The sequence below is a fragment of the Triplophysa dalaica genome, chromosome 25 (assembly GCF_015846415.1).
Source record: "Triplophysa dalaica isolate WHDGS20190420 chromosome 25, ASM1584641v1, whole genome shotgun sequence".
In the NCBI taxonomy this organism is placed as follows: domain Eukaryota; kingdom Metazoa; phylum Chordata; class Actinopteri; order Cypriniformes; family Nemacheilidae; genus Triplophysa; species Triplophysa dalaica.
Window position 1 is genome coordinate 6,396,799 of NC_079566.1, and position 26,541 is coordinate 6,423,339.

At 38.4% G+C, this 26,541-nt stretch overlaps 1 long non-coding RNA gene across 3 annotated transcripts; it reads right to left on the minus strand.

The window, feature by feature from the left end:
* Positions 1-102: 102 nt before the first annotated feature.
* Positions 103-23,259, minus strand: LOC130415447 (uncharacterized). Of its 3 annotated transcripts, none has more exons than XR_008905927.1 (4): positions 22,787-23,259; positions 19,905-20,003; positions 2,490-2,646; positions 103-1,004 (listed from the first exon to the last, which is right to left on the minus strand). It is a non-coding gene; the product is annotated as an uncharacterized LOC130415447 (long non-coding RNA). The 3 variants fall into 3 exon arrangements; XR_008905928.1 differs by lacking the exon at positions 22,787-23,259 and having other exon boundaries at positions 103-765; positions 897-1,004; positions 19,905-22,500; XR_008905926.1 differs by lacking the exon at positions 22,787-23,259 and having other exon boundaries at positions 19,905-22,500.
* Positions 23,260-26,541: the final 3,282 nt, after the last annotated feature.

A 26,541-nucleotide genomic window follows, 5' to 3' on the forward strand; every position in this document is an offset into this window, starting at 1 on the left:
TATTTTAAATACAAATCCTGTGCAAACTGTAGAGTTTCTCTTCTCATTTTACCTTGAGCATAAATCATACTTTGATTCCAACAGTCTTTGCTGTACCACATTAATGAAACAAGACAATGAAAAACGGTATTACATTCAAATGTTATTTTCTACATCTGTAATGAAAGAGACATAAAGGGCCCTTGCAAGCAGTACAGAATGTGCTCATGCAGTGTTGTACTGTATGTAAAAACATGTAAACAATTAGGTTGTTTAAGGTAAATGAAACTTAAAGCGAACAAATAAACACAAGAAACAAATAAATATTTGATTTACATTTAAATAAATCACACCACAATGCTTCTCAACACTTTTAAACGTTCTGTTAGAAAGTAGCCAAACATTTTGTATGAGCTGTAGTTTGCACTAATAAACACACAACATCATTTCCAGATCAGCTGCTGACGGTTTTGTATTATATTCTCAGTCATAAATATTGATTCTAGTAGCACATGGTATGGACAGTCCCACGACGAAGCATAAAGCGTGGTGTGACGTGGGGATGGCAGTCATTTGGAATCGTGGTAGATGCAGTCCAAATTTATTCTCGATGCCAGCAAATGTTGCCACAGCCAACCTGAAGCCACCAATGTGGTCAGGATTGGGCGCCGGGAGGCTGATCCGAGACTTGGGAGTGGGCTCAGAGCCAGCTGGTTTTCTGTGGTAAGGAGAGACGGAGATGTATGAGTAAGGTGGAAGAGGAGAACCTTCACGTTCTGCTGCGTCCTGTCAGATAGAATAAACAGCTTGACTGCAAAGTAAAAACGAATATTTTCCTCTTCAAATTGTGGAACATAAAATAAATGAATAGACCAGAACGGCCTCCTTTTTTAAACCTTTCCATTGAGGACACAGACCCTATTTTGGGGTGTCCTCTTGCCATTTTAGCCTGAATCATGGAATGAAATGACAGCATTTGGGTATTTTCAGCATCAGTTTGATGCCGCAAAACATGGTATATAAAGCTGCGGAAAAGAAAAAAAAAAAATTTCATTAGTGAAAGACTGACAGCATGACAAGACACATGAAACCGTGATAAAATTTGAGATTATTACATAAAAAAATATTTTAAAGGTTTTTCTTAATACATGTACAAATTTTACTGTTGTATTGCTTAAAAGTAAATATGAACAAGTTTCTCCAGTTTTCATTTTCTGTAAATAAATGCAAAGAGGAACAATATATGAGAAACATTCTTAGTAGTTCAATGAATAAATAAAAAAATATTATTTTACCTGAACACATACAGGTACCAACAATATAGTAAATTCAGAATAACTTAAAATAATGAAAAAGACGCTTCAATTTTTTTCACGATTATTTATGTATTTATTATAAAAACAGTGGACTAATCCAAAGAAATTAAAATGTAAACAAAAGCTATAAAAACTTATAACTTTTGAACAAGTTATGACTTGTAAAAAGGATGTTCTTTCAAAAGTGACTGTGGTTTTTTAAGTTCCAGTGTAGCATGATATTCCATGGGAAAATAAAGTAATTCTGTCCCAGACTGGAAAAGACTCCATTCAAAGTAATTCTTTCAGCCTCAAATCACTTAGACACATGGAGACATGTGGCAACAGAAGACTGTTTCTTCAGGCATTAGAGAATCAGCTGATGCTTCAGCATCAAATGATGCGGCGCATGCTCACTTTATCGGGACAGATAAGGATGCCACAGCTTTTGGTCCAGGCATTACATGCTTTTTGGCGTAGCAGTGGGGTTCCCCTGCCTTGCAGTTTTGCAAGAAATGTTTTCTAAACTAATAATGGGTATTCGTGAGAATTTTCTGTATATTTTGCAATACAAGCACATTAGAATGCAGGATTTAAATATGGCAACATGTCCATGACTTAAAATCGTATTCTTGTGTGTCTTAAGATGAAATATCATATGACCGCTAATCATAAAATTCCAGTTCTTACTGTACGTTTACTCAACCTCATGTCATTTCTAACCGTAATGACTCTTTTTAAAGGAAAAGTTGATTTTCATAAAAATCATAGTGTTAAGTGCTCACCTATGTTGGGGACTAGTCAAAAACTCAGACAAAAGGACAAAAAAGCATAATAAATGTACCATAAAAGCAGTGTGATGTATTTAAACTGCTTCGAAGTAATACAGTAGCTATATCTGATTGCTTTTTATACAGAAATCTCCTGTGTGATTATATTCACTTTCAAATGTGATCCATCAAGATGCATCTCAGCAGGTTTAATGTCAAAACTGTTTTCGTCATGGGTGTAACACCTGCCGTGAATGACATTTGAGAGCTAATAACTTCCAATTCCATTTTCGTTTGGCGATATATCTGTTCAGAGTTGTTGTGTGTGTTTGGAATGACCCGAGATTGTGTAAATACTGTCCGAATTTTCCTTTTTAGGTAACATTTGGAAAAATCAAGCCAATGAATACATTATTAGTTTCAGGTAAACATCAGAGATCTCTACCTCCAGTTCTTTGAAGGCACGAGGTCCCTTTTCCAGAAGATTCTTCCAGAAACTGTCAATGAGTCCATTGTGTTCGTGGTCTGGCCTGCACGGGGCAGCCACTTGTAACCGGGTCATGATAACATCAGCAGGGGTCACCAGGGATGCTGCAGGCATGCTTAAAAGAAGATGCATCTCATTTAACAGTTTAAAGTAGACATAGACCATTAAACACTGGAGGGAAATCAAGACATCATTTGTGTTCATACAAAAGTGATTTACAGATATGATCAAATAAAGCTGTTTTCACCCAAAAATGAATGTCGAAAGGATGTTGGTAACCGAACAATGGCGGAACCCATTGACTTGTTTTGGTACCATAAAATAGCAGGGAATGTGTACAACTGTTATTCGGGTAACAACATTACAGGTGTGAAATGACAAGAGGGTGAGAAAATGCAAACAGAATTTATATTTTTGGGTGAACTGTCCCTTTAAGGCTTTATAGCAAATCCTTATCATGCATTTACAGTGGCAAGCAGAAAGCACAATTTATCCAACTTTATGCATCCTTTTTTATTTAAATCAACTTGAAAGGTCCAGACAATACCTAATAATGAGGCTGGAATAAATCATGTCTCATGCTGTCCCGCACAAAGGCCACCGCAGCACCTATTCACCTCTTAACAGTTTAAATCAGCAACAGCATTTGGTGTAAGTAGCCATAATACCAGCGTGCCGACTCAACCACACTCTCTATATTTGAACATTTTGAACATGTTGAATTTTTTAGGATCTATCGACAGAAAGGCAATGTACATAACTATTTCTTTAGAGGTGTATAATAACTTAGATAATGAAGTTATGTTTTTATAACCTTAGTTACTGCAGGTCCCCTTACATGGAATTTGCCATGTTTCTACAGTAGCCCTAAACAGACAAACTACTCTACAGAGCGTATTTCATAAATATGTTAAATCCTTTAGCAAAGAAGTGAAAATGTAACAACATCTAAGCCCTGTGTCGGCCACGGGAGTGACAGTGGAGTGAGCCTTGGTTGCTATTCGTAATCTTTGCTGTAGCTCAGTGGTAAGAGCAAGGTTGTGGGTTCGATCCCAGGGGATTGCAGATACCTAAGTAGAAATGTATAGGATAATGCAATGTAAGTGTAATGTAAATGTAAGCTCACCGCTACATGCCGCTAAATTTTATATAATGGACCTTTAAATCCTAAAAAATGTCTGGCAAATAGACACATTTGAAAGGATTACTTGTCCTAAAAATGATGTCATTGTTCATTCCTTTTGAACACTTTAAAACTGTAGGACTTCTGTAAATGTATAATTTGATCCCTGAAGATGCTCCGCAGAACAAATCACACAGGTCTTGAACAACATGTTGGTGAATAATGACAAGTGTATTTAAGTAATGTGCATCAGCATATTTATAGAATGGAAAAAAGTCAACAAGTCTGGAAAAAGCCAACTGTACACTACAGTATGTGGGTCAATGCACCAGAAGTCTGCCTACCCAATAATGGCAAACAAACTGAGCGTGAAATTCAATTTCCCAAGCCGACTGTAAATCTCTAATTGCCTTATAGCTTAAACTGCTGATAAACGGTAGACTGAGTGATACATGCCATACGAACATACCTAACCATAAAACCTTGCTTCAAACCATCTGACAGATATAAAATGTTGGGAAAGACAGGAATGCCGAGCTCACGTCGACTACGTATGGCTTTTCCATCTCCCATCATGCTAACGTTCACGTCAAGAAGCCGTAAATCCAATACAGCCATCGGATTAGAAATAAATATTAATTCTGTTTTACGTCCAGTCCAAACCGTACTGGCTTGGCTACAGAAGTGGCATTTTAAACCTTGTTTTCTTTAAGATGAACCACAAGAGTAAAATATTAAAAACAACATCAGACCTGGATCGTATTTTATACGTGACGAGAAAAGAGAGACTTGTAAAAATATTGCAAGTCAGATCTTGGATGTTTTGGCCTGCCTGTGCCAGCATTGTAAGATCTGTTTATTGCTCCTGCAGCGTGACTTTTTCTTCTTTTAACACTCTCAGAGCTCAAAGCGCAAACTTCCAGCGCCTACATATTAACAGTGGAAAATATCCGACCCTTGGCAGGCGCGCCGCACTTCAAAAACCAGCCTAAATCACTGAGCACTCTAATTAAGGCCGACCACAATGGAGCCAGCGGTGGCAGGCGGCTACCGGAGAGTGTGTGGTGGCTTACCCGCCAGCGCCCTGCCAGCTCCCGCTCGCCCCTCCTCATCACTCACGACTGCCTCGGTGTGTGCATAGCAGGGGAAGTAAATGGCAGAGAACGGGACGTCTCTCAGGGGGGCGGGACAATCGACATGCTTTAATTTAACCGGAGGGTTTATCTGAGATATAAAGATTTCGTGTTATAGGGAAGGCTCGTATAAAACGCTTTCTCGTAGGGTTTATTGGCTTGGGAACCACAGAAGCATTGTTGTTTTGTGAGGTATGCTGGGAGTTTGGTTTATGGTGTGTTAATGTCAGCCCTTCGGAATGACTGTGTAAGAGAAACAGAGGAAAAAGAACGTGTCTGTCTGTTCCCAGGTCTGTTTGGGCTTTTTCTCTTCACTTAAAATAAACATTTCAGAGTTTTTCACCAAGTCTTTTTCTTAGACGGAAAGTGGAAGAGCGGTCGCAGGGACAGTAGACTATAGGGTGTCGGTCACTGCAAACAAAGCCGTACCTTCAACCGGATTCAGTTTCCTCATCTCCAGCGTGCTGGCAATCGGCCAGGAGGGAGAAACAGAGAGATTTTCCTCTCAGCAGAACGATTTAAAGCCCGGCTGCGGCGCGCTTTAGACAGGCTTCATTAAACTCGCAAGGTTAATCTGCTGTGTGTACACAGGTAGCACAGATAGGAGAGGTATCTCTTTCCTGAAGTGATCTCTGCGTGTCTACCTCACTCTCGTGCATGCTGATATAAATGGGCCCTGCATTCAGAAGGCCAGGCCTGACTCATCTACTTTGGTGATTCCCAGAATGCCCAGAGAGTCGTCGCAAAAACATCTTTCATCATTTACACAACGTTGTGACAGCGAAGTGATCTGTTTTCTTTCTTCTGTGGAACATAAGGGAGAAGTTAGGCATGTTGATGTTGGTGCTTTATTCCATACATTGGAAGCAAATGGTGATCACAGGCTGCTTAGACAAGACATATAAGCGCAGTGAAACCACCATAAGATATTTGAGGTAAAAAGTCAACTTCCTCTGACAGTTCTGACTCCGTCATAGTTGTACATTTTTATGTGTGCCAACTGAAAATACATACAGTATAGTGCTTAGCAAATGTATTAGACTACCCAATGTAAGCTTTGTGCCACAGCAAACCATCCAAAAATGACCTAAACAACTTTTTTCGTTTCTGTATTGGTTAATCCAATATGTTATCTCTTAAATCACAGCAGTATTTGTAATTCTAAAATATAAATAATTGTTTTATCCATGAATTTACTGTTTTACAATAAAGGCAGAAGAAATAGTAAAGTTCTTCATTATTTTTATTCATATCTCCAATTACAGGTATTAACTTAGCTCTTATATAGGCCATTAATAGCTCTTATTAGAAAAATAAGTTGAAATGGTTGATTGTTAAGCTTGATTTATTTCTGAGAAGTTGAATCTGGTCTAATAAATGGTCTAATAAATAATGAAGTACTCTAATAAGGCTGTTGTCAACATTAACTTTTGTTTAGGGTGGTCACAACATACCGTTGTCGACAATAACGTGACATTAATAACCGTGATTATCAATATTGTCTTAATTTTTTATTGTAATATCATCGTAAATCATTCAGCACCCTTTTGCCTTAGAACCTAAATTAACAAACGCCCTCCCTGCCTTTTCTATTTGATTCATTGACCAAAATGTAAACCATATTAACGATGATAACTTATTTCTTTTATTTTTATTCCATATTGCAATATATCATTATTGTACATTCTTTTGGCCACGATAATCGTGTAGTGAAAATCTCTTGACAGCCCTACTTTCATCGCACGCGACATCCTGCCTAACATCTTTTGTGTTCCACAGAAGAAAGAACGTCATTCACATTCTGCCAGTACAATCAGGAAAGTTGAACAACATCTGGATGTGCTGGCCCTCAGTATGATAACACCTCACTTCGGCTCACAGGTGTGTGCGTGAATACGATCAAGCGTGCGTAAGTGTGTGTGCCGCAGCTCTTCATTTTGGAACACGGGCGAGGATTGGTGGTGGTGGAGACCCTACAGCGGCAGAAGGGGAGAGGCGGGGTAATTAGGCTGACAAAGACAGCTCTGTGCCTGGGCCGGACCCTGAGGAGCCAGGCCGTCTGAGAGAAGCAGGCTGCAGCGCGTCTCCTGCGCTCAAAGCACATTGTCCGCGCGGCTCAGGAGAGACACATATGGAGGGGAGGCACCGGATTCGACATTCTTACACACACACAGGCTGTTGTGTACCCTGGCGAACCAAACCCCCCCCCCGACCATGACTCTCAAATAAAGACTCCTTTCCCACGACAGGCTGACAGGTGAGCCCTGGAGACTTACCTGCCTCGGCCAGACGACAGGAGCGCTTTTTTATTGTCACCGGCCATCAAATTTACTGATAATGAAGCAAGTTATAATGTAATCTATTGAGAGACATTAAAAAAGTTCTTGAAGTGTGGATCATTAATACTTGATGTAACATTATACTAAATATACACAACTGAGGGGATCACAGACTGCCAAGCGATAAAAATGACAAATATGCACAGTGAAACTACCTTTAGATATGTAGCATTGTGGGAAAATCAACTCTGAATATACGCAAACATGAACCGTGGGGTTATTTAGTCACCCAAAAAGAAAATTCTGTCATCATTTACTAATCCTCAAGTTGTTCCAAAACTGTATTACAATCTTTGATCTGTTTGAACACAAAAGAAGATATTTTGCAAAATGTGGGAAACTCAACAGTTCTGTAGAACCATTAACTACCACCTACTATGGAAGTCTATGGTGACCCAGATCTGTTTGGTCACCAACATTCTTCCAAATAGCTTTCTTTGCTTTCACACAGTAAAACTAAGTTTACTTAAGTTTGGGTCGAGGGTGAGTAAATGAAGATAGAATTTCAGTTTTGGGTGAACAACGCAACAAAAAAGAACATTACAAATTTTATATATAATCATAATATTATTATGGATATTATTTTAATGAATTTGTGAATGATTTGTCATCAGAATTTGTATTTTTAGTGATTCATGACACCTGGTCACCATTCACATCCGTGTATGTCAACATGAATACAAAGTAAATGATGACACAATTCTACTTCTTTTTGCAAAGGGAGTAATAGAAAAGAATTTAAATAAAGGCAACAACACTTTTTTGCACAGCACCGTACAGTCGCCTGTTTCTGTATATAATTACTGTAGCACTCCAAATACCATGGGGCTCATCTATCTCTCTCCAACTGTCTATAAAATGTCAGAGCACACCACCGCCGGATGAGATATGATGACCCAGCGGCATCATGGCAGTCCCCACAATGTTGTTTACATCAAAACACTCGCTCCCCGCAACCTCCCGTACTCCAAGCCTCAGGAATGCATCCCTGCATCCCTCCTCAGATGCTCTGAGAAGCAGCGAACAAAGCTGAGATGTTCTCCTGCAGTGCTGCCAAGCCTCATGGGATATAGGACACAAAAACAGCACTCAGGGAGCACCGGTGCATTTATGCTTCTGAGAGGCTGTTGCTACCTGGTCTGACAGCTACAGCGGTCCGCAGGTGGTGAATTGAGGCCTGATGCTGTGTGTGTTTTGCTGGTATTGTTGAAGGGTGCAGAGAGTGCAAGGTGTGAAGTCACAGGTGGGAGGCGCTGGAGAGCTGAGGATGGACCTTTAGTGGTTTATGAGGATCAGAGCGTATCTTGAATCTGATGAGAGCTTTATATCAGAAAACAAATGCTTGTTTTAGAACAGATTCCGTCTGGTTGTAGTTAGTGATAAAGATGTAAAACGCTAAAATAAACAAAGCTAAATCCAAATGCTCATATTCCTTCAACATTAAGATTAGAGCATGCAAAATCATAGTATGGTGAAAACAGTGTAAAAAGGAGAGAGATTGTTCTTTAAATTAATTTTGAAGCATGCAAGAATGCATAGTATGTGGCATAGAAGAAGATTAGTTCATGACATTCTCTTGACTTTTTCATAGCATAGTCTCACACTAAGATATTTTAAGAATGCACTTTACTCTCATGTGCTGTACATACTTTAAGAATGCTAGTATGCTAATTGGAATAATTAGCATGTGTGAGTGACAACTCCCTAGTACAAGACAAATAACATTGATCACGGACGTATAGCCCTGTGGTAACTCCAGGGGCTGAGTAAGGATCGCCTAAGATCCAACATTCACATTTCACAGATTAAAGAAATGATAAACAAAGTGTGCAAAACATTTGAGGTGATCCTGTAACTCAGTTTGCAATGCATAGCAACTCCAAGGTTGCTAAAAGCGTCTGCCAAATACATGCATGTAAATGTAAGTCTGATGTAACCTTTGTAAATAAGTACACATATATAATCCGGTCTCAGAAACTGAAAAGATGGGGGGATACATGATGTGATATTCTCATTATAGGACGGCAACGCATTAGGCCCTGAGAAAAACCTGCTATTGTCAGTTTTTATATGAGGAGAGGTTGGAGGTGGTTATCTCTAGTAAAGACAGGCGGTGCCTGAAACATCACACAGTCTCTAGGCCCCCGAGGGATTCTCAAAAACAACCTTGTGTCTCCAACCTTGTACTTGTAAAGCAGAGAAAAAGCATCAGCAGGTTGGAACAGGTTCCTACAAGCTCTGTAAACGCTCCGGCTTTTACGTGACGGCATCCAAGGCTGCAACAGAAGCATTGAAACGTGTCTCGCCAAAGAGGTTGGCCACTCGCCGCCTCCGTGCCCTATCTTTCCTGTTGCTCCTAGTAACTGAGGCTGCACGCAGAAAAACAGACCAGTGTAATTAGATGGAAATCAGTTTCCTTGGATTTCTTCTCTTTCCTCAGCCCCGCGTTTGAATACATAAGGGCCTTACTGTTTGTTTGCTGTTGATTTTATTCCCCTATTCTTTCGGAGATATTAATATACGAGTGTGCTCCCGGCTTACCGGAATGCTCACTCAATCTCATAAGTGTGCACGTTTAAAAATCTCATTATTTGCAGCGTTTCAAAAGAAAGATCATTATCATCTCACTGAGTGAAATGACACGCTTCCTGTCCGGATGAAATTACAGCGCAGACGTTTATATAGACGCTTACAAGGCAACAACATAAACAAACGTTACTGCGCATGCACGGTTTTGTGGCCCAAACAAACTTCCAGTACACATCCACAAAGAATAGAGTCCCTGTAGATTATTTATAATAATAAGCAAAAGAAATAACAAGTAAATTACATTAGCTAGCAAGTTAAAACTGTCTAGCCAGTATTATTTTGTTTTACCCGTAGAAGAACTGTTTCTTGGCTAAACTTAAATGCGTCGAAGTTACAAGAACCAACAAATTGTGTATTATAAAAAATGTATATACAATACAAGTTAACAAATGGTTTATTTAATACAATTATTATACAATCAAATATTAACATAAATAAGTATAAATAGTTATATTATTAGACAACAGCCAGACTGATCAACCGGAATCCAACGAAATGGTCTATAGAGCTGTTTACCTTTCAAAGTTCACATCTATGACTCATTTATTTGGATCTTTTATGGTTAATTATGGCATCAGGCCCATGAGCAAATGTCTTCAAACTTGTTTTGGCAAAGGATAATGTGTTTAAGTGGTGGCTTTAACGGATATTTCAGACGCATTAATTGTGTACTAATTGGATATTAAAGTTAATCAAAGAAACAAACAAACAAGTGAGTGATAACATCGTTTGGAGACAATACATCAATGGCCTAAAAGTTGGAAGGCATGCGGGAAAGCAACGTGACTGCAAGAAATGCGTTTTTTTTGTGCACTGTCCGCCAGTGTCGGCTTGATAATTCGGCGGTAATTACAAGGCAAGGTAATCCCCAGAGGCACAGAGCGCTGTCGGGTGTAGCGTATGCGTGTTTGTGACATCAACTAAACCCCACCTCAAACCGAAAACAAATAGTTCTCGCACACCCTCTTCATCAGCATTGTACGCTTACACAAAAAAACTGAAGGTTTTTCTAAAAACAATAGCTTAGCGCACAAACGTTAGCCTCCATTAACAATCGTCTGTGCATTTAAATGGAGATTACACGGGTGCGTTTTCACATAGTAAAGGGGAGCATTGCGATAAAAGTTTCACAATAAACTAACAAACCATTACATAGACTGGGAGACTTTAGGCAGGCTAAATTACTCAGCTTTACAACCTGTCCTGAAAACGAACAAAGCAACACTGTATGCGTGCCACGGTTTTCCCACTCCACAGCACTTTACATTGGCTAAGCGAGTATTTTGAGTAACCCAGCCCTCAAATGAAGGCCAGCAACAAGCAGATAAGAATCCGGCCAACTCCTCAGTCAGCGAAGCATGATGTTCCTACCAAACCGACCAACTCGCAGGCAAAGGCCTGATTCGGAAAAAACTGCAATGCGAGAAGACGTGCTGAAAAAAAAAAAAACCCTCAAATAGTCACAAGGTTTCATAACCCCGCTCTCGTTTTCTGTGATTTTTACTCTTTTCGCACCCTCTTCTCTCAGACAGGAACACAAATCAGCACTCTAGTCTTTTTCCTCTCAAAGCAAATAAATAGATTTGATTCGCCGCGACTGCAGTGTCAATAAACACAGCTTTGAGAGAGTGGCGCGTGTGCAGGCGCGAGAAAGAGAGCGGATCCTGCCAGGCCAAACACCGGGGATTCGGCCGGGATGAAAGGAGCTGTCAAGGGAATCAGAAGAGGAAAAACACATCTCTGTGGCACAGGCTGCCATTCTGAACTGACTTCATGTGCAACCTACCTGATGTTTCCCCGACCATCTCCTTTCATGAGCGGGCCAAAGAGATCTTGTGGGATAAATGCACTCGTAGCGTTATAATCGAGACATGCAATCATCTCAGAGTCTGTGACTCTTGCAAATGGAAACCCACACATGTAGAAATGAGGAATGTGTAGGAAACCTACAGCGATCGTTTTTAGGGTAATGTGTTGCTTTTATAAATATACAAGTTATATCATTTTCTTAATTTAAATGTATTTACTGACAAATGCAACTGAAAACATTTCACTTCGCAATGTTGGGATATGTTTGAAATGCATTGTGGGAGTTGTAACTTCTATACACAGTTGTTAAACACAATAAAATGCTTCAGATCAATCCAGTTCCACTGAAGCAAACAACTCTTCCGATCTGAAAAATACCAGCAAGCCATGTGTAGCGCTTCATACTCACACGACACAAACAGGTTAATACTTTCTAAACTTCAAAGTGACAGAATTCACTTTCACACTTCAGTTGACACAGTAAAGAAACTATGAAAACAATGTATTAACATCAGTCTTCAAATTGTTTTTTTTAATGAGATAAGAAGGTGATTCATTACACATGCGTGTAGTGGACAGCCTAAAAACCAACAGCCATAAGGTTCCAAACTAGCGTATGATTAAGATGTGAGATGACAGAAGGGAAGTTTGTTATCCATATTCTTAAATACTGATGGGGCTGAAGTGTCTTTTCAATCATCTCACAAAAGAATTGAAGTGTTCCCTCAGGGCCAGACTTAAACCTCAAAGCAAACCTGACATTCTAAACTAAACTCCTTTGTTGGGTTTTTTCAGCACACTGTTACAGTGTGATGTAAGGATTATACGTACATTTTTTGAAGTATAGATACTCACAGATCTACTTGTCAATATTTCAGCAATATTCAGAATGAATAATAAGAGTATGCCTAAATGTTGAAATGTGGTTTTCATGCATTTTTAATCAAAATGAAATTAACCCCTTAAAAAAAATATGGAAACCCAACAAAAACCAACACGGAAATTCTAATATTTGCATTAAAAAAGCATCATGAACCATTTTCCCTTTAAAACCACGACAAAATACCCCTGCTGAAAAGAACAATAGAAACCATTAAAGAAGTTGTAATGGTTTTGATGGTTTTAAAAGGATTTTGTATTGGTTTTAATGGAAACTATAATGGTTTTACTTGTGTGTGATGGAATCTATTGGTGGCATGTTTAATTCTACAGGAATAATGCCCAAAACACACTAGAAAAATGCATTTTGTAATGGTTTTAATGGAAAAAGCTAGCGGCTCATAATGGTATTTTAATGGAAACCAATAGTAGTCTCTAAAGGTTTCTATTGTTTTTTCAGCAGGGACCTTTGTACACTGCTGAAAAGACAATGGGAACCATTAAAGAAGTTGTAATGGTTTTAAAGAGATGTGTATTGGTTTTAATGAAAACTGCAACCGTGTCTACGGTATGTGATGGATTCTATTGGTGGGATGTATAATGCCTTAACACACTACAAAAAGGAATTTTATACGTTCATTTATGGAAGTATAAATACTTGGATTACACTTTAGGAGGTAGAGGAACTATGCCGAATTTCTGTGTCTTGTCTTCTCAGAAGTTTATCCAACATTGAGGAAAACAAAACAGGAGGTAACAGCTGTCTTAGGTTAAACAAGTATGTAAATCCATATGCCAAAAAAGATATATGTTTTTATGTTAACTTTATTTAAACAATTCACTTTGATTGGATGCCTTTATATCAGGTTTTTTTGTGCAACACATCATGTTAAACTTGAAAGGCTAATGATGATGTTTCAATTTTGAAAGAACATTTTTTAGTCAAGTTTCTCAAACACAAAAAAATATTTTGCTCCTTGATTTTTTATTCCCAGCATGCTTCGGATTCGACTGAATAATAAGAGTAGGCCTTTCTATTAAAACCACTTTATTTCAACATCCCAACAATAGAATTAATCACATATTCCTACCAATAGACTCAATTATAATTTCCATTAAAACCTATACATCTCCCATTATAACCAAAAAATTGGTTTTCTGTTTTGGGCAGGGTTCTTTTGTTTTCTTCAGCAGTGAAGATGAGACTAATTAATATTTAGTTTTACCAATATAATATTTTATCTAAAGGCATTAAATTGGTCATTTTGACCTTGTGTCATTGAGCATTGTTAAAAACAAGTTAAGCCAAGTTAGTTAAACATGATAACATGGTATTTAAACTGGAAACTGATATAATAGCGCTAAATAAAAAAATCAATTGTTATATAAATATAAAGTGAAGAGTAACAAAAATAAATTTTTGGATTGGCTTCTAGAATAGTAATTACTTAAAAGTGATTCAAACAAGTTGTACAACAAGTATATCTTGTTGGGTTTACCTGACTCAGTCGGTTCTTTGTACACTTCATGTTTGGAAAACTTGAATGAAACGTGTGAAACCACTGTCTATGATTGAATCATGTTAAACCAAAAAACTACCTTTGAGTTGACACATGTCAACTCCAGAATGCAAGAATGTACGCCGCTTTCACTAAAGATCAAAGAGAAAAGAGATTCACGTCTTTTTTGAGGAGGTAAGCAGAGCCACTGAAGTCAGGCGGGGTGTATTTGCGAGGAGTTAAGGGCTTTGATTTAAAGAGGCCAGGCCGATGTGGTGAAGGCAGAGCACTTACTGTAAGCTTTATGGCTTTCTAGGGAGCCACGCCCAGAAGCTGTGGTACGGGGCCTATAATTAGAAAACAAGTTGATTAAAAAAGACAGGGGGCAATGGAAGCTTGACTTTCCTCCATATAAAAGCTGCAGAGCTGCCTGCATCCACACGCTTATGAACACTATTGATGTGGAACATCTAAATATTGGAAACTACAAACTCTTTTCCTTTTAAAAACAGGCTTAACCAAAGTTTACACATCTCTCAATTTCAACTCAGATTTCTGTTTTAGATCAAAAATAAACAGAATAATCTGATTAAGACCCTCCCCCAACAGTAACAAACAAGCATAATAATGTGGGTCTTTGAGTCTAAATAGGCCACACAGCAAGACGAATACAAACAGTCCCTGCATGCGTGGCTTAAGGAGCAGATGTGTGTTTATCTTGTGTATATTGTCTACAGAGCAAGCAGAAATAGAAAACACTGTTCATTTTTCAGACTTAATCATCCGTTGCAGCTCCGGTAAACAGTTATTGTTCTCGTACCCTGCTTGTTTCTTTGTGGTTGCCAGGTTGGTGACATCATCGGCTGTTGGCTAGTACCGATGTCTGTGTTTTTATTCCTTTGGAAAGTCACTAAACTAAATGTTTATTGTTGCTTCTTTCTGTAAGTCTTTAAAGGTTTTATTGTACAGTAGAAGACAATTGACATATTTGCTCTTTATTCACATATTTTACTAACGATGCATTAAAAATGTTGCATGTGCCATTGGAGTATAGGCTGAAACTCAGCTTTAAGAAGAATTTAAAGGGGTCCTATTTTGCTAATTTTTCAAAGCCTTTATTGTGTTTATGATGTGCTTTATAATAGTGTTCACGTGTAGATTTTCAAAAAATGCTTTATATATTACATTTCACTTGTGCTTTTGGCTTCATCTCGATTATTAGAAAACAGGCTGTTGAGTTGCCTGGTTCTATGAAGTCCCTCCTTCCGAAACGCTCTGAATGGTCAAGTTGAGCCAGTCTTTTGTGATTGGTCTAGTGTGTGTTGAGATGTCCCTCCCATTACCCTATCCGTGTTCTAGGGGGCAGGGTCAATATAAATTTTGATATTCATAATTCACTAACCCAGGAAAAATTACTTCTGTTAAAGAAAATATCTTCCTTTTCTGTGAACTTTGAGGATTGCGACTGGGCAGATGTTGTTTATGCTCAAACAGCTATACTACTCACTAACTAAATTGACTAAACTTAAAGAAGTGAAATTCTTGAAGAAGACTTGGCAAAAAAAGTTTATGAATACATAGCCAAGAGAAATGACAACAAAATATATGAATACAAATATAAATAAATAAATATAAAGAACAGATACAATTGTTTGTTTATTTCCTTCATGCTTTCCATTTTTCTGTGTATTAAATATATATATTTATATTTGAATGAAAACATATTCCCTGATATGCTGTGGATTGTCTTTTACCATATAATTGTTTCCAATAAATAACAAAAAAGTAGTTTTTTGTCCACTTTGTACCATACAAAACACACAAGTACAATCTAACCTAATGGGGTAGTAAGGCAAATAGTGTATAAATATTCCCCCAAAGACATCACTTTTGGCCACTACTATATGTGTGAAAAGTAAAAAAAACCTATCCATACGCTTATCAATAACTACCTGGCCCACTGCAAAGATCACAAAGCACCGTTATGTCCTGCTAAATCGAGCACTGATTTTCATACCAACCCCTGGTTATAATCTCACACAGGTGATGAAGATCTGAGCCTCTCTTTTGTGGGCTCTATGATTGACAAATACCAGTAGTTAGTGTTTTCAATAGAGGTCACATGGCAATTGCAATCATAATTTGAATCTGTGACCTCAAAGAACGCTTTAAAAACTCTAAAAGTGGAGCAGATACTCATTATCTGAGCGGCATTGACTTCATAGAGCATTCATGCTCTTCATTGTTAAGTTCCTGTGCTGGTATGTGCCCTTTTATGCTTTGCACATTGTCCCCTGAAGCAGCAAAGGTAGCCTTAATCTCTTCAAAGCAGGTAAGGTCAGAAGGAAGATGACCTGCCCCTGGCTCTTGTGAAAACCCTTTTTGTCGGAGTGTAGGCGCTGACCTCAGTAAAGGCCGAAGAAGCCCTCGTAGCGTACGACTGACCTTCTTGAAGCACTCAAAGTTGTTCATGAAGGAACCCGAGGAGCGATGGTTCTGCATGTGGGTCGATAGTTTACGTGGCGGCTGTCAGGAAGGTGTCAAGGTGGAAGTGTTTGAAAAATGTGAGGAGCAGCAAGGACGTTAAATAAGAAGTATACCAGGAAGGGGCTGAGATGGAGGACACATCAAACAACAACAAAAAAACGAGTGAAGGGAAAACATCTAGATGTTTCTGGAGAGCACATTAGTCAATTCTTATCTGACAATTTTGGGGTGGACACCAAAGGGATACAGCACCGACAGACATAATTAAAGAGTGACTCGCCCTGCTCTACCTCCTTATTACTCTGTCTCCTTTAGAGAGCCAGTCTGGAGCCAAACATGAGACCAAGCACCACCTCCTTACGTACACACACCAGCACGCACACAGGCACAGGTACAAAAGAATCCACCAGGGAGGTTCCTTTGTAACCTCCTCTTTAAATGAGAGAACTAGCCCTGTAAGAGGCCAACGGGGCGTGCTTTGTTTTTTCTTTTTGCCTCTTCCCGCAATCTCTCGTGGGGAGGCAGGGCTGCTGGTGGGTGTGTGCTCAGGTAAAGGGGTCGGGCACAGACATCCGTGACTCACTCACCTCCAGCCAGAGAGCCACGGGTGAACCTGTATGCAGGCTTTGCAGACTAAACATTTCTTTTCTTGAATACAATATCAATAGACAATCCTATCAATCCTACAGATAATTTACAAAATTTAATTAAAAAGTTACACTGTAAAAAGAAAATCTGATGGGAACTGTGGCTGTGTGGACAGTGCTCCAGACATATAGTACAACTGAGGTTCGGGCAACCTGAGCTAGAGTCCCGGCTCGATTTCCTTTTCTGGACCTTTTCTCGTACATACATAAGTATACATATGTACAGACAATTATTTACAAAGACAGTATTGCTAATTTACATCTTACCTAAGGTTTGTATTATTTCTTTAGTCCTTATTTCTATATTTTTCCATACTGTTTGTTCTAAAATGTAATTGTAAATTTGTGAAAAGTACTGTAATAAATTGAATGGAATATAAATTTAAATCAAATTGAATTGAATGGAATAGAATTCTACATAAGATGCATACGATTATGCAGCTTTGTGTATTGTCAGTGCAGTATGGTTTCTATTTACAAAAACAAAACCTATAAAACCAGTAAAAATAGTTTTTCTATTTATTTTATTTCATTCTATTTTCTTTTTGAAATGAGGAATAAGGAAGACCTGACATGAATTGGATTTGACCAAGTAGGGATTTGGTCACTGCACATTTCCGGTATACTATTATTTAACAATTAAGAAAATATTAATAATTAAGAACAAGCACTTCACAATTTCGACAGGTAATGTCAACACAACACGCGGAACAGTACGATGCGACCATGACGTCAATGGAGCAAAAAGTACAAAATGTAAAAAATGTTACTGCGCTGAAATTTTTATTACTTTTAAATTGTCTTTACAAGTCATTTAAACTATTTAAAACTTTGTAATATTTTACAGTACTTCAACATTTCACCACTGGTTAAATACTAATAAGTTGAAATGAGTCGTACACTTAGTTTGATTATGAAAAAAAAATGAGGGCCTCCAAAAAATGTATAGTGTTGTGACTTTTGAGGCTTGAGGACAGAAAAATAATCATTAGACCAGTTGCATTTAATTTCATCTAATGTCCCTGAATAACGAGAACTTTTAGTGTAGTAGTGTTAGTCGAGACAAGCCGAAACCTCAATCAAGTTGGTCCAATCAGTTCTCCAGCTACGGCCATAACCCACAGTTACAGAGAGCCAGAACCATTCAAGCGTTCCACGCTGCATTCCCCGCCAGAGATACAGTTGCCCTGCATACCCGTCTCGCTACTCCTGAGACCTGGAACGAGACCACCTGTCAGGAGCCGGCCGAGACTCCACCAGGCCCCCCCACAGGCTCACGGAGGGGTTAAGGGTGTGTGATGAACTGTGCTGGGGGGAGGGGGAGGATGCGAGGCAGAGCTGGCCACCAGCCCATAAGGCCAGACCACAGCCCAAAGCAGCTCATTGTGGTGGGACTGGCGTCTCCGTCCCGGGCCCCCGCTTCGTATGGCCGGCATGAAGGAATGACTGAGCCCTCAATGTGTTTGAAGGCAGAACTTCGGATAAAATAAAAAGAGAATATCAAGGCACAGACGCACTCTCGGTCTTTTCCCTGTAGAGTATGTGAAAAGCTTCTGTTTTCATTTCCCCTCATCGCACCATCAGAGGGTGATAACTTTCCTCGACCGCTGGGTTTGCATTTCATTTACAGCTTTTATATTTGTGATTTTTGTGTCGATGACAGATACGGATATTCTCTTTTTTGCAGCATTGGAGAAAGACAGGGCATGAGCACAGTGTTAGCTGATGGAACAATCTAAAGAGGCTGGAAAGACAAACTTATTAAAAAATAAACTCATTATTTGCTCATCTTGACGTATGATTTGTTTTCTTTTATGCTCTCAAAAGAGAAGTTTAGCATTAGAAATGAAAGGCAACCGCCAAGGTTTATAAATACATACGCCACTCAAATCTTCTTAAAAGGACAGTTCACCCCAAAATTAAGATAATGTCATCATTTACTCCCCCCTTTGTCATTTCAAACCAGTATGACTTTCTTTCTTCTGCAGAACACAAAAGAAGATATTTTGAAGAATGCTTGTAACCGAACACTGGCGTCAATAGGTAACGCCATTATACCAAAATTCTTCTTCAAAAAATATTTTCCTGAAGTTCACCTCCCTAACCCAACACGTCTGCAAGGAACAAAAACACAACTTTATAAAGTCTAGTTTTTAAAGCATAACGTCTACAAGATGTTTGAGGAAGATTGGTGCGGTGTGGCTTCAAAACAAATAACCTCCAACATCTTGACTCGGAGCGAGTTGGGTAAATACAGTATCACATTGCAAAGAAATAATAATGCCCAAGAAGCAATTACTGATCAAGCATTACTACAGAGATACTTGAGACCCCACCCTGTACATGAGTCAGTTCATAGGTCATGGTATCTGCCCCTTCAGAAAAGCTGATGTGATGTCTCTGGTTTTGTTAAGCTGGGTTTAAGTCACCAGGACATGATTACAGTACGCTCCTTTATGGCTCAGAGCAGATATTTTGTAAATACACTTCCATGCTCATTATCGTTCGGGTAAGACCGATGCAACAGTCTCAATTGCGTGGAAACATGTGTGCTCGCTACAAGCTAAAAAATTTGGAACAGGCTGGACCGTGTTCAAAACCTTGTGCCGTACAATAATAGGAAGAGTCATGTATCATCAACTCTGCAATTGCCAGAACAAGATTCAGAACAGAAAGAGCAGAAAACTTTTCACATATAATTACAGAAGTCAGACAATGTAGTTTTTAGAAGGCGAAAGTGGTTTGATGGCTCTGTAACAGAGCTGCTGTGCTGATGTATGTTATGGCTAAGCCTCAGACCCTTCTTCTGATAGAGAGAGAGGCTCTTAGAGGATGACTCAGCAGTGATCTGTTACCATGGAGACTCACCTTCTTGGATCAGACAGGTCAGACAGCTGGAATAGGATGTCCACTTCTATGGGGAGGGGGTCACATGGCCAAACCTCTGGAAGGCAATGAGGTACTCCTCTGGCAAAGGGAGATACAGAACAGGAAATACAGCTCATTCTGTTTAGCAACTTGTATGATGTTATAAATGAGACTGATTGTTTTAAAAAAAAATGTCTGTTTCTGAAAGATATACTCTAGGCATAAAAGTTTGGATATACATTTGCATATATACCCCTGATAACACACAAACATTTGGGAGTTGTCTATTTGATGTCTGGATTTGCATCTGCAAGACATATTCAAATATACATCTAAAAGATGTCTGTAAGATGTTGACTTAACTTAAATGTTTGAAACATTCTCATGCTAATTTGAAACAATTTTACAGGAAGACTAATTCATATACCTATAAATTAGTTTTCACGTGGTAATACAAACTGCTTTTGCACCGGTGACTTTTTTGGGAACTTGATGTTAGATTTAACGAATTCTTACGTAGCCACTTTTTAAAATAGATTGCATTGCTAACTAGTCCCACAGGAATTTGTGATAAATTTATATGCTATTGTTTCGTGTTCATGGACAGAAATTTCCCATTTTCTTCATGTCACTAAATACGATTTCTTTGTGTCACTCAGTAAGACTTTTTCATGTCACTCAGAAAAGACTTCTTATCCAATGTATTTTATTCTTTCATATGTAGATATTAACTTTTACAGGAATTCGTACGTATTTTATGAGGTGGCTAATTCCTATGAATTCATCCAATCTCATTCCTACGTTTTAGTATAATTTTGCCCACATAACGTTAGGGTAAGGGGTGGGCCTTTATCGTTTCCTAGCCACCTTGTCAAATACGCAGGAATTGCAGTGAGTTAAGAATATATGTATTATCTATAAAAAAGCTATATGTGACCCTGGACAATAAAACCAGTCTTATGGGTCAACTTTTCGAAATTTAGATTGTTACATAATCTGAAAGCTGAATAAATAAGCTTTCTAATGATGTATCAGTTGTTCGAATAGGACAATATCTGGCTTGGATACATCCGTTTAAAACTCACGAATCTGAGGCTGCAAAAAAATCTAAATATTGAGAAAATTGCTTTTGAAATTGTTAATCAGAGGCACTGTGGCAGGCCATCCACTCCCAAAAGTAAAGTTTTTATATACTTAAGGTAGGAAATTTACAAACTATCTTCATGGAACAAGAAACATGATTACTTAATATATACCTAATGATTTGGGACAGAAAAATCTATAATTTTGACCCATACAATGTTTTTTTGTTACTTAAGACTGGTTTTGTTGTCCGGGGTCACATATGTATAGTATATTAAAGGGGTTAATTCGTGTCATGAACACGAATAAATAGATTATACATTTTGTGACTGTCATTAACTGCCATGAAACTGGAATTGTCCATCACTTCAACTATAGACACAATATCATGAAATATCCAGGTAATTAAAAAAACTTCATCTTGGGAAATGTTTTACTTGAGAAATAAACTTGTGTTGTCGTTCTTTAAAGTTTTCCAGTACATGTTGATTTCTTATGACATCTGGCTTATGAGTGGCTTAGATTGTCCAAATTCCTTTTAGAGCTACTATGTAAATCATCTTTAGTCACTATTCTATTACAGAACAAAAAGTCATCCCTATGCAATTATGTAGTAAATAATTCTGTGTGTCAGGGCATGTACGGGACGTCAGGCGGTTATGTGGGTTAAGTGCAAAGTGGTAATGAACAGGATAAACACAGGCCGGTTAACAGTGGGATTCCCACTGCGCTGGTATAGAGTGACTACCCTGAAAAAGGCAGCAAGTGTTCTTACACAGAGCCCTATTGAACGAAGACCAGCTCAGCTTACCCCGGCCTTAAATGTGCTGTGAAGTGTGAAGAACGCTCCAATCAAAGATCACGAAGGGCATCGGTCTTTTCAACTCGCAAAACAAACATTGGCTACTGATAAGTCTGAAGAACATGTCACCAATGCCCAAATTACCTGCCATAAGTCAATGGACAGATACTACGTCACCTTCAAATACCAAAGTGAAAACGGAAATCTAAAATCATGCTGGCTGGAATTTTATGCAATACTGACCCCGATGTTAACTTTCGTTTATCTATTTGTGAATACGGTTCTCTGCTGCCTGTTTGCCAAGTGACGTGTTCTCCAGGTGGCGAACGGCAGCTATCGCAATGTTGAAACCATGCTTTGGCATATTGCTCTTAACATACGGTACCAATCAGCTGAGGGTCAGCAAGAAAAGTAGACGTGGATATTCGCACTCACAGGTCCCAGCGGAGCCTGATGGCGGCCCGCGGCCTCTGTGGGAACAGTGTTGGTAAATGTAGCCTCTCCACCCCTGGCCCGGTCCCCACGTGGCTGATAGCATCACAGGCTGGGTGTGTACAGCAAAAGTATGTGTCCAAGAGGCAGAGCTCCAGATTTCAAGAGTTGTTTCACAGGTCAGCAATTGGTCAGGGAGTCAAAGACCAAGGGTTTACACAGTTTTTATGAGGGAGTTGTTTGAGAAATGCAATCCCTGGAGGGCAATCGACCACTTTTATAAATTGTTTATTGATCGATGAGCTAAATATGGTTTACTCAATGCAATGTTTAAGTTTGACTTTGGGGAACAAAAATTGAGCTAAAAGCAAGTATGCACTAAGTTGCTATTTAAACCTTTTTATTTATCCAGCGTATTGGAGTACTTCATCCAGAAGCACAGATATCAATGCCAGCGAAGCATTGTGGGTAAGATTTTTTGTGTCTGTTGGGTCACATCCAGTCTGCCTAATCAAGGGAGGAAGGAGAAAGTCAAAACAAAACAAGATAAAAAAGCACAACTAACCTTTAGTTACTTCCACATATCTGCGGTTGCCTGCCAGGGTGGTGTAGATCTTCCTAATGAGCTCCACGTTGTTTAAAAGCGAGTTTAGGCCATTAAAGTAGGAAAAGCTGACCTGATGTGACGTATTGCCACCGGCTGCCAGCAAAACTGGCAGACGTACACACAGACATTTGTAGGAAGACATCCTTTTATGAGGGACAGAGGTGATAAATAGCCGAAAATTCGATGGAGTGCCAAACATTAATCAAGCCTCAGTACGGCGACATCTTTAGCACTTCCACCCCACAGAGCGCTAAATAAATACATGTGTTTCACAGAGAGACACACTAGTAATTTCAGAGCCTTTCAAGCTCGAGGGCCATTTTAATTAAGCTGTTTTATGAGGAGAGGGACATATAAAGAGGAAAACTAACATGAGGTAAATCTTTAAATAGCATCTGATGGAATCGTGCTCTGTGTGAAAGCTTCCTCACCTCCATTCCTAAGGCACAGGAAAACAAAAACAAAGTCAACAAAAAACACAGATAGGGTTTATATTCTGGTTTTAAGTATAAACATTTTTCATTTGAATTTGTTCAGTGGAAAAACTGCGGATGGCTAAAAAAGAGCAAGTATAGTTCTCAGGCCAGTTGAGGGGGTTGGGAAAGAAAAAGTGAGACTGTCTCGTCTCTCACTAGATGGCGCTGTGTGCTTTGCTGAAATGATGCGTTACCTGAAGCCAAATTCAGACCTCTGAGTTTGCTGAACTAAGATGTCATTTGTAAAATCCCTGCATGAAACTGTTAAGTTGTAAATACTGTCCCAACCGAAAAAAGTCCCAACATGTAAATCTCCAAAGAAAGGAAAACAAATATTCCTCCTGTTCTGTTTTGCGAAGCATCTCAATTAAAATAGCGAGTGTATAGACTGGGTCTGACAAGCGTTGTCTTTAATTGGTTTCTAATGGTCCTGAAATTGTTTGTTTACAAACAACTTGCAGAATCCCAAGGTTTATGAGACACAAACCGTGGGGAAAATGACAGACTTCGTTGAGTGTTTATAAAACAGACTGCTCTTCATACAAATAAGCACACACGGATACACACAGCAAATACCTTGCAAACAAATATATCCCAGTCGTTTTGGTGCTTGACAGAACCGTGAAACAAAAGACTGAAAACTGCCTGTCACAGCTTCAAAACCATGACTACTACTACTACACTACCACTAAATGGAAAACAACTCAAAACAAACACATCCGCTAGTCATTCTTTCACAAATGTGGGTTATAACAAGAGGACTGATGGTAACAATAATGTCCTTAAAGTCCAGAGCGCGGATGGTACCTGTCCTGGCCTTGTCTTTGCACAAAACGCTTGTCTGGCATGCTTCAGCTGCATTTCCTGCCTCACGTCATTCGGTTTCTTAGTTTACAGAATGCACAGTTGAAGTGATGTGCTGGAAAAAGATACAAATACAAAAATGATTTTATAACATCACACAAGCTTGGTGCATGTTGTACAGCCGGCCTCGAATCTAAAGGATAAACACACAGTAGTGATTTAAAAATAAAAGCCAGATTTGCTTAAATATAAAATTGTCTTACATTGTATAATTATATAGGCCTTTAGCTCATAAAAAATCGTAATAAAAAAACATGAACAATTCTGTCAGTGTAAAAACAATCAGTGTTGGGTAAGTTACTCTGAAAAAGTAATTAATTACTAGTTACTCATTACATATTCAATAGTGTAATTAGATTACTGTCCAAATTACTCTCTCCAAAAAGTATTTAGTTACTCATTACTAATTACTTTCTATATCCTACGTCAACCTTGATTAGTTAAGTGATTCAAGGATAGACATGAAACTATTTAATTAATTAATTCAAATAAATAATATTATTAACTGACCAAAGAATTACAAATGTGAGAATTATACATTAAAGCACAGATTTTAAAGTGAGACTTTTAATTTTGATGTCAATAACAGTATTGCACACACATATATTTCACAAAGTATTTAGTTTAATTACATCAAAAGTAACTGTAATTAAATTACAGAAAACATAAAGGTAATCCCTTACTTTACTTTTTCAAGGGAAAAGTAATTAAATTACAGTAACTAATTACTTAGTAACTAGTCACACCCAACACTGAAAACAATATAAGAGTAAAATACAAATAGGCTATTAAAATGGAAAAAAAACGCGAACGAACGATGAAGGGTCCAATAAACAAAAATGAAAATTATATTCATGATTTCTTACTTAAATTAATGATTTTTTCAGTACAGAAAGTGTAGGCTAACAGTAAACCATAGCAACCACAAATTTACTGTTGTCTTAATATATAAACCGTAGTTTAAAGTCCCAGTGAAATAAAAAATGACAATGCCTAATTTTTCTTGAAATGCAACGTTTAATGTAAATAATTTATCTGTATTTTTTATTTTGTATGCCCTCAAAATCTTTAGTAAAATGCCGAAAATGCAAATTCCTTCCTGTAATGACTGTCCATCTTAAGTGACGTATGTTAGACGGCCTGGGCTGAGCATCGGTTAACTCCTCCCCTTCAGCTGTCAGTCTGCGGCGATTTCCATTTTAAAATGCAAGGGCTGTTTTTGTACATCCAATCAAATCGCAGAGAAAGATGAAAGCCAGGCCTGCTATTTTACTTCCGGTTCACGGGGACTTTAACCATTTATGTGTAGCCTGCAGTAGCCTACAGCAAAAAATCCTTCAAAAGAAAATAAAACATGGTTGGGCCTGCTACATTTTTGTATTCGTTTTGTTCATTTTAAGGGGAACTCTGACTGATTTGAAGTAATCATATTATTCTAATAATATTTACCTATTTCTGCTTAAATCGCATTGTCTGAACTTGATGTGGTCATGTTTTTCTAAATCACTTCTCTCTCTTTCCCCTTCCTCCCCCATAATTGAACTACCGCTCCCAGAATACTGAAAATACAGGTCTTGTCTGCGAACGGACGTCTATTCGTACAGCGCTAAAAAGCCTATCAGAGAAAATGTCAAAGCTTTGAATGTCAGAATTCATGCTCATTTCTGATACTATAGAAATGTCACGGTTCTCACAAAAAACAGCAATAAAACTGTTTCAGAGTGTTACCGGTGACTTCACTATTATTAACCTGTTTTCGTAGGCCTACCAATAAGCTTGTTTGTATATTAGTAAAAACTTTGCCTTTGAAAACATTCATTGGTAATACATGCTGACTTTAGTATTTATCTGATAGGCTATATGTTGACGTACTCTCATCTTCCACAAATGCACAAACAACATTGTAAACAAGAAGGAATCGGCAGTAGCATTTCAAATAAATAAAACGGCAAGCAGGATCGAGTAAAATAATAGCTGGCTGTAGATTGTTGATTTGGATTGTGCTGCTGTAGCCACGAGCAAGTGGAATTGCATAATAATTGTGGCTCTGAACCGTACAGTTTACAGTTAGTCTCTTAAAACCTTAAATAACAACAACTGTGAGCCTTACAAAGCATGGTTTTTATTTAGGGAGGAGAGGAACAGAAACTCTGAAAGCCAATATTAAAACCGCCATGGCATTTATTGTGCCTTTAATTGTCTTTGGATTCCAATGAAAACATTTGATGAGCCACCTCTGTTTGGGTCAATTATTTCAATTCAAGCGCTGGCATTGAACCCACATTTAAACTGTGAAAAGCCTGCTAAAAACCTGAGAATTCTTCTCAGGATTTCATCAATGACGTTGAGGTAAAGAGACTGCAGGATGATAAA